Source organism: Echinops telfairi, unplaced genomic scaffold, assembly GCF_000313985.2.
Source record: "Echinops telfairi isolate 266 unplaced genomic scaffold, ASM31398v2 ScPeMD7_7416;HRSCAF=8454, whole genome shotgun sequence".
In the NCBI taxonomy this organism is placed as follows: Eukaryota; Metazoa; Chordata; class Mammalia; order Afrosoricida; family Tenrecidae; genus Echinops; species Echinops telfairi.
The window spans coordinates 4,955,410-4,962,534 of NW_022111316.1; positions in this window are offsets into that span (position 1 = coordinate 4,955,410).

Below are 7,125 nucleotides of genomic sequence, written 5' to 3' on the forward strand. Positions count from 1 at the left end.
AGTTTAACAGACAATTAAAGTATAATGCATGCTGTCCATTAGGCTGTGGACTCCATGTGGGCAATTGTTGTTACTTTCCTTGTTTGCTGTCTCCCTGGGGCTTTGTACCCTCCCGGCACAGAATGAAGGCTCAATCAATACTGGATACTTGAATGAAAGCAGGAAGGGAGGGAAGCAGTTGCCTATTGATACATATTTAACAGGAGGAAGTCATTGAAAAATTTTAGTGGGATTGATTTAGGAATTTAGGAAGCTCATTTTGGCAGTACATCAGATTTGGGGGAGTGTGGAAAGATGAGAGGCAGGAACAGAATTCTGAAGGCACTGCAAAGATTCAAGGCAAAGATGATCAGCCAGTGGACTAGGAAAATGGCCAAGGAAATACAGATAGAAGATAAAGAAAAACCATTATGATGATGATGTGGGGATGATGGAGCAGGACCAGTTAAGGATGGCCCCAGAGTCATGTCTGGAGGGCCTAGATGGAAGATGATGTTTTGAAAAGTGACCACCAGAAGAGGGGTGGGTTTGTGCGAGTGTGTGTGTGTGTGTGTGTGTGTGTGTGTGTGTGTGTTGGGTTCAGTCAGATGTGTTGAATTTATAACGCTCATGGGACTTCCAAGTAGAGTAGCTTATTCGGAAGACAGGTATGATAGTTTGCAGCTCAGGAGTGGTCCGAGTGTAGAGAAGACGATTTTGGAGTGCGGAGTACTGATCTGGTACTCGAGGTGGATGAGACAGGTCATGGAGAATGTACAGGTCGTGGTAGGAGAGAAGGGCATCAACAAATCAGGTTGTCACCTGCCGTTAAGTCCCCAGGAGAGGAAGAGGGGCACATCAGCAGAAGCTGAGCAGGGAGAGCTAGAAAGGGTAGTAAGAAAGGGGACCGTTTTCAAGAAGAAGGAAATTCAGTATCACATATTGCAAATGGCAAATCAGATAAGACCTAAACAGTGTCTGTTGGCTTTGGCAATATTGATGGGTCAGTGGGGACCTTGGCAATAGTTTTGGTGGAGCAATGGAGCGGGCAGAAATCAGATTACTATGGTGTGAAGAGTAAGAAGAAGTTGAGGAATTGGCCAACAATTCTACACTACTCACAGGGGGGAGCTGGGCTGGCTTTGAGGCCAAGCAAACAAGCCACTATATTATTTGGCTTAACCTTTAGAAAAAACCAAACCACTCACATTTTCACTTAAACTCCAGTCATGTCAATGCTTCAGAGTCCAGTCCAATGCTGTCTCCTGAAGGAAGTTTTCTCTGCCTGCCCTCGTCTTGATGGGGCTCTGGTGGCACTGTCTGTACATTTCATAAGGTAGATGGGTAGATGGCCTATCCTACCCTCTATGTATCACCTGAGGAAAGTGGCTCACCCTAGTTCACACAAGCATTGGATTGGACCTAGATGTCCGGATCCCAAGCTCAATACTCTTCCTGCTCCCTTAGTGAGATACCCCTCCATCTCCTCGAGGGCACCTCTCAGTGTCCACTCAACATAGTCCCTTGCTTTCTTGACTAATGGGTCCATTCTGTGCATTACCAGATGCATTAAACACACCCTGAGAGGGGAGAGACTTTTGCGTATATGTTGAATGAGTGAATTACTAAGAGCACCAAACCTGAGCTAGAACTATGTTTATGGGTCAGAAAATACCTATAGAGGTGCCACGGATAGATTCATATTCTTATCTAAACTCAACTTTACTCTCTCCAGGGGGAGTAGTTGGTCGATTAATTTAATATATGATTGAACTCTCCCCCTACGATAAGGGATAGTTCTAGGTAGCAAACAAGAGGGGCAAGGTCCTTGCTCTTATGGAGTTCCCTTCTTACTGGAGGAGGAAGACAATGAACAAACAATCCAATCCACAAGCAAGATTGTATCATTTTATTAAGTACGCTAGTTAGTTAATGGGATAAAGTGGAATAAAGTTACTGGAGATGGGGGTGGAAGAAGTGGACTTCGTTAGAAAGAGTTCTTAGCGATGACTTCTCTGAGGAGGTGGTGTTGAGGTGAAAAATTGACAGATGAGTTAGTGCAGAGGCTCTGGATTGACCAATGGAGCTCAAATTGGTACAGCAAGGGTCACAGCAAGAGGTTGGATCAGCACATAAGAGTCTCATCACGGGAGTCTTACAGGCTGTGGAAGTGAGTTTGGACTCATTTAAGGATCAGCTGGGACTATGCGGAGGGCATAGTTTGATGCATGTTGTCAAACATGGTGGCTTAGGGTGGAGAGGTGGCAGTAAAGAGGAAAACAAGTAGATGGACTGGAGACATAAAAGGATGCTTCAAAAAGCTCTTAGAAAATTTCATTTTCTTCTTATTTCATTTATCCATGAACTTTTTTGAAGTTCCCACATAGCAAAGGTGGAAGATAGGGCAAGAGGTGGCATTGGCTGCAGGATAGAGTCATCCTAATTCCGTTGGACATCACTTGTCTGTCATCTTGTAGCATTGGGGTGGCTTGTATGTTGCTGTGATGCTATGTCACCAGTATTCCAAACACCAGCAGGGTTATGCATGGTGGACAGGTGTGGGCAGAGTTTCCAGACTACGAAGAAGGAATAGGCTGTCCACTTCAGAGGGATTAGCCACCGAAAACATTTTGAATAGCAATGAAACAATGTCAGGTGTTAGTGCCAAAAGATGAACACCTCAGTGTGCCTTCACTCAAGGTACAACTGAGGAGGGGTGTCTTCTCAAAGTCAAGTTGACCATAATGATGTGGATATAGTAAAGCTCTGGGGCCTTCATTTGATGATGCGATATGACTCAAAATGTGAAAAAAGAGTTGCAAGCGGCAGAATGTACAATGCATGAAATATGAATCTGGGAAACTTAGAAGTTGTGAAAAATGAAATGGCGTGTCTAGAGATTGATATCTTAGTCATTGGTGAATGAACATGGGCTGATATTGGCCACTTTGAGTCAGATAATCATATATGGTTTACTATGTTGGGAATGAAAAACTCCGGAATAGCATCACAGTTGTCATCAAAAGGAACATCTCAAGATTTGTGTTGAAGCACAATGCCATCTGTGACAGGGTCATATCTATATGTCTACATGGAAGTCCAGTTAATAGAAGCATTATTCAAATTATGCATCAACCATAAAAGCTGGTGATGAAAGAATTGAAGGATTTCATCAATGCGTTCCATCTGAAATTGATCAAACATGCAATCAAATTGCATTGACAGTTGTTGATGATTGGGAAGAAAATGTTGGACAGAGAGGAAGGGATAGTAATCAGAAAATATGGCATTGGTAATAGAAATGAGGCTGGAGATAGCATGATAGAACTTTGAAAGACCAATGAATTCCTCATTACAAATACTCTTTTTGACAACATAAATGACTGTACACATGAACCTTGACAAACGGAAAGAATGAGAATTTTAGAATACATCATTGTGCTCATGTGGAACCTACAGAGGGAAAGAGAGACAGTTGCATGAACAAAGAAGGGAATACTTCATGGTTTGAAATCAGGAAAGATGTGCATCAGCATTGTGTCTTTTAACCATATTTATTAAATCTGTATGCTGAACGAATAAACTGAGAAGCGAGACTATATGACGAAGAATTTTGGCATTAAGATCGGAAGATGACTTATTAACAACTTATGATGTGCAGATGGCACAACCTGGGTTGCCGAAAGTGAAGAGGACGTGAGACATTTGCTGATGAAGATCAAAGATTACAGCCTTCAGTATGGATAAGAACGCAATGTGAAGAAAACCCAAATCCTCCCAACTGGACCCAGAGGGAGCATCATGCCAAACAAGATTGACGCTGTCAGGGATTTCACCTTGATTGGATCCACCATTAATGCTCATGAAAGCAGCAGTCAGGAAATCAAAGGACATATTTCATTAGGCAAATATGCAGCACAAGATCATTTTAAAGTGTTGACGAGCTAGGATGTCCTTTTGAAGGCTAAGAGAAATCTGATCCAAGGCGTATTGTTTTCAATGGCTTCCTATGCTAGACAACGAATAAGGAAGAACATTTGAATTATGGTGTTGTCAAGGAATATTGAAAGTATCATGGGCTACTAGAAGAACAAACAAATCTGTCTTGGAAGAAATACAGTCAGAATGCTGTTTAGCAGCAAGGATGGCAAGACTTTGTCTCATGTATTTTGGGCATGCTACTAGGAGAGACCAGGTCTTAGAAAAGGACCTCATGCTTAGTCAAGTAGAGAGGCCTCAGAAAAGCAGACGGCCATCCAGGGTATGGGATAACGCAGTGGCTACACAAATGGGCATGCACATAACAGCGATTATGAGGATAGCGCTGGACCAGACAATGTTTTGTTCTGTGGTACATGGGGTCGCTGTGAGTCAGAACTGACTCATGGGCAGCTAATGACAATGAATGAAACTTGTGGAGTGTTCATAGTCTCTGGGTGAGGCAGTACCCTGCAGGCAGTAGAATGGTATCTCGCGGTGGGAGCAGCAAAAGCACTGAGCTGGGTATCAGGACAAGGCCTGTGTAAAGGTAGGCGAGTCACTTTCCGCATGTGGAAACTGAGCTGGCTCGCCTCTCAGGGCCCTTTCAGCTCTTAGGGTAGCTATGTCCATTGCTGGGGGCATCGGAATAGGGAAGTGTGGAGGAGATGTTGTGGAGGCTGATTTCACAAAGTAACGGCCCAGGTCTCTATCTCCGGGGCCACGTGCCCTAGGAATAGGGCTAGCCCTTTCACCACGTCTTATCTGCCCCATGGGGATATTGGCCAAACCTAGGTAGAAGGCAGTTGTTCCGTACTGGGCACATGGCCCCAGCACCTCATTACCTCCCCAAAGGCAGAGAGAGTGCTTCTGAGCAATACATGGAACTAGAAGGAGTTGCCTGGTCTCTTCTGGTCTGAGTGGAAGATGGGTGGGCCCTGTGGCCCAGATGGAATCTCTCATTTCTCTCTGATCATCTTTCCTGTCTTGCTGCCTCTGGGTTCTTTGGTAGCAGATCCTGGAGTCCATTCTCAGACACTCCTCTGTCTCGTCAATCCCCTCCATCAATTGCACCAAGTAGGAATTTCACCCGGTGAGGTTGGGAAAGATGTTGGCCTAGAGGGCTGCGTTGGTTTTCTACGCACAACCGAGGATCACAATCCTAGCAACTTAAAGCAACACACCAAGTAGTTGACAGTCCTCCATGTCTGATGTCTGGGGATAGCATGGCTAGGATTTCTGCTCGGGGTCTTTCAAGGCTAACGTAAAATCATTTTCTGTGGTGTGTTCTCATTTGGAGTTCAGGGTCCTCTTCCAAGCTCACATGGTTGCTGGGGAGTTGGTTCCTTGCTGTTGTAGGCCTGAGGTCCTCGCTTCCTTACTGCTTGTCAGCTGGGGGCCACTTTTCTTGTCATGTGCTCCCTCCATGCTCAAAGCTCGTGATGGAAAGTCTCCATCACGTGGAATCTTCCTCACACTTTAAATCTTTGACTTTAGGAAGAGCCCAGACCTGATTAAGGGCTCACCTAATTTTTTTTATTTTAATTTTTTAAGGGATCACCTAATTATGTCAGTTTCACCCAAGATAAGCTCCCATTTCTTAGAATGTGTCATATAACATAACCTAATGGTATGAGTCTGGTGTCTGCCGGTATATCTTACTGTGATGGCTTGCCTGGTGCTGTGATGCTGGAAGCTAACCATTTGAACATCCTTATGGAGAGGAGAAGAGAGAAAGGATTCCAGATCTTCTCACCCTCCAGGCTCCCCATCCCTGTTACCCTGAGCTCGGCAGGGATAGGCTGGAAGATGGAGAACAAATCCACACTGCCCAGCCAGGATGCTATAGAGTTGAGTCACCACCTTCACTGCCCACTGGCTCTTGGCAGAGTGATCTGGAGACGTCAGGGACAGGGACAGTGATCTGAAGAAGAGAGTGCTTGCTGGTGTCTCTCGGCTGTGGTGAATTTGGCTGGAGCTTGGGTGGTTACATTTGTCTTTCCCATTTTAATTGCTGTTGAAAATGTACATAGCAAAACATACACTAGCGCAACAATTTCTGCACATGCCATTCTGCAACATTATGTTCTTAAAGTCGTGGGACTGTTCTCATGCCCCATGTTCAAATTGTTCATTGCTATTGATGCAAACTCACTCATGGATGTAGGATCAACAATCTTCCTATCTGAGGTTTTGATTTGTTGTCTATTGGACCTCTAGCTAGTTCTTCAAAAGAGCATGATAGCAGAGGCAAACATTCCTTATCAAGTAAGTTACTATACTGTTCTGTTTGAAGAAGAGTTCAGGAGATGATTTTGGCGCAAAGATAATCTCAGGTCAACAATTTTGGGGATTCACCAATCTCCGTGGTTCCAGGAAGTAGGAATGCTATAGAATTTGGAAACCTGTTCTGCATATTTCCCCATTTGGATCAGTGATGCTTCTGTAGAATCCCTGATCAACATCTTCAGTAATGATAGTGGCGCCCCTATCTCATTTTTCTGGTCTTATGGTAAAGGAGCAATTGGTTGCACAATCCATTCTCCTCTTCTTCCTGATTCTCTCGCTTCCTCTGCTGCTCCAGGTAGGAAGAGACCAATTGTTGTACCGTCGATGGCAGCTTGCAAGCTTTTAGGGTCCGAAGCTTTACTCTATAAACTTGGAGGGAGAACCAATTCACAAATGTCCATTGCCTTTCAATCAATTCTGGCTCATAGCACCCCAATAGGAAAGGAGGAGAAATGCCCCACACGGCTTCCAAGGCTACATAGCAGCTTCTTGCAAGCAGATCTCCACATCTGTAGCCCATGAATTGGGTTGTTGTTAGATGCTATCGAGTGGATTCTGACTCATCATGACCCGATATACAACAGAACACAACGGTGCTTGGTCCTGTGCCGGCCTCACAATGTTATCTTATTTTATTGTGGAAACAAGGCTGCCCTAGTTTCCTTCTGTGAACTGGAGTCTTCCATGTTCAGTAAAGGTGGTACAAAAGAAAGACTGTGACGATACAGCGACCTGACCTGTCTCGCCAGAGGTGCTAGGCTGAGGCCAACTTCATGGAGGGAGACAGCCTCTCAGGAGGCGAGGTTGTGTGAGGGAAAGGGTGCTCATGACCACGGTGTGGGTGGAGTCACTGAGGGCCTTGTCACTTGTAATGTGGTC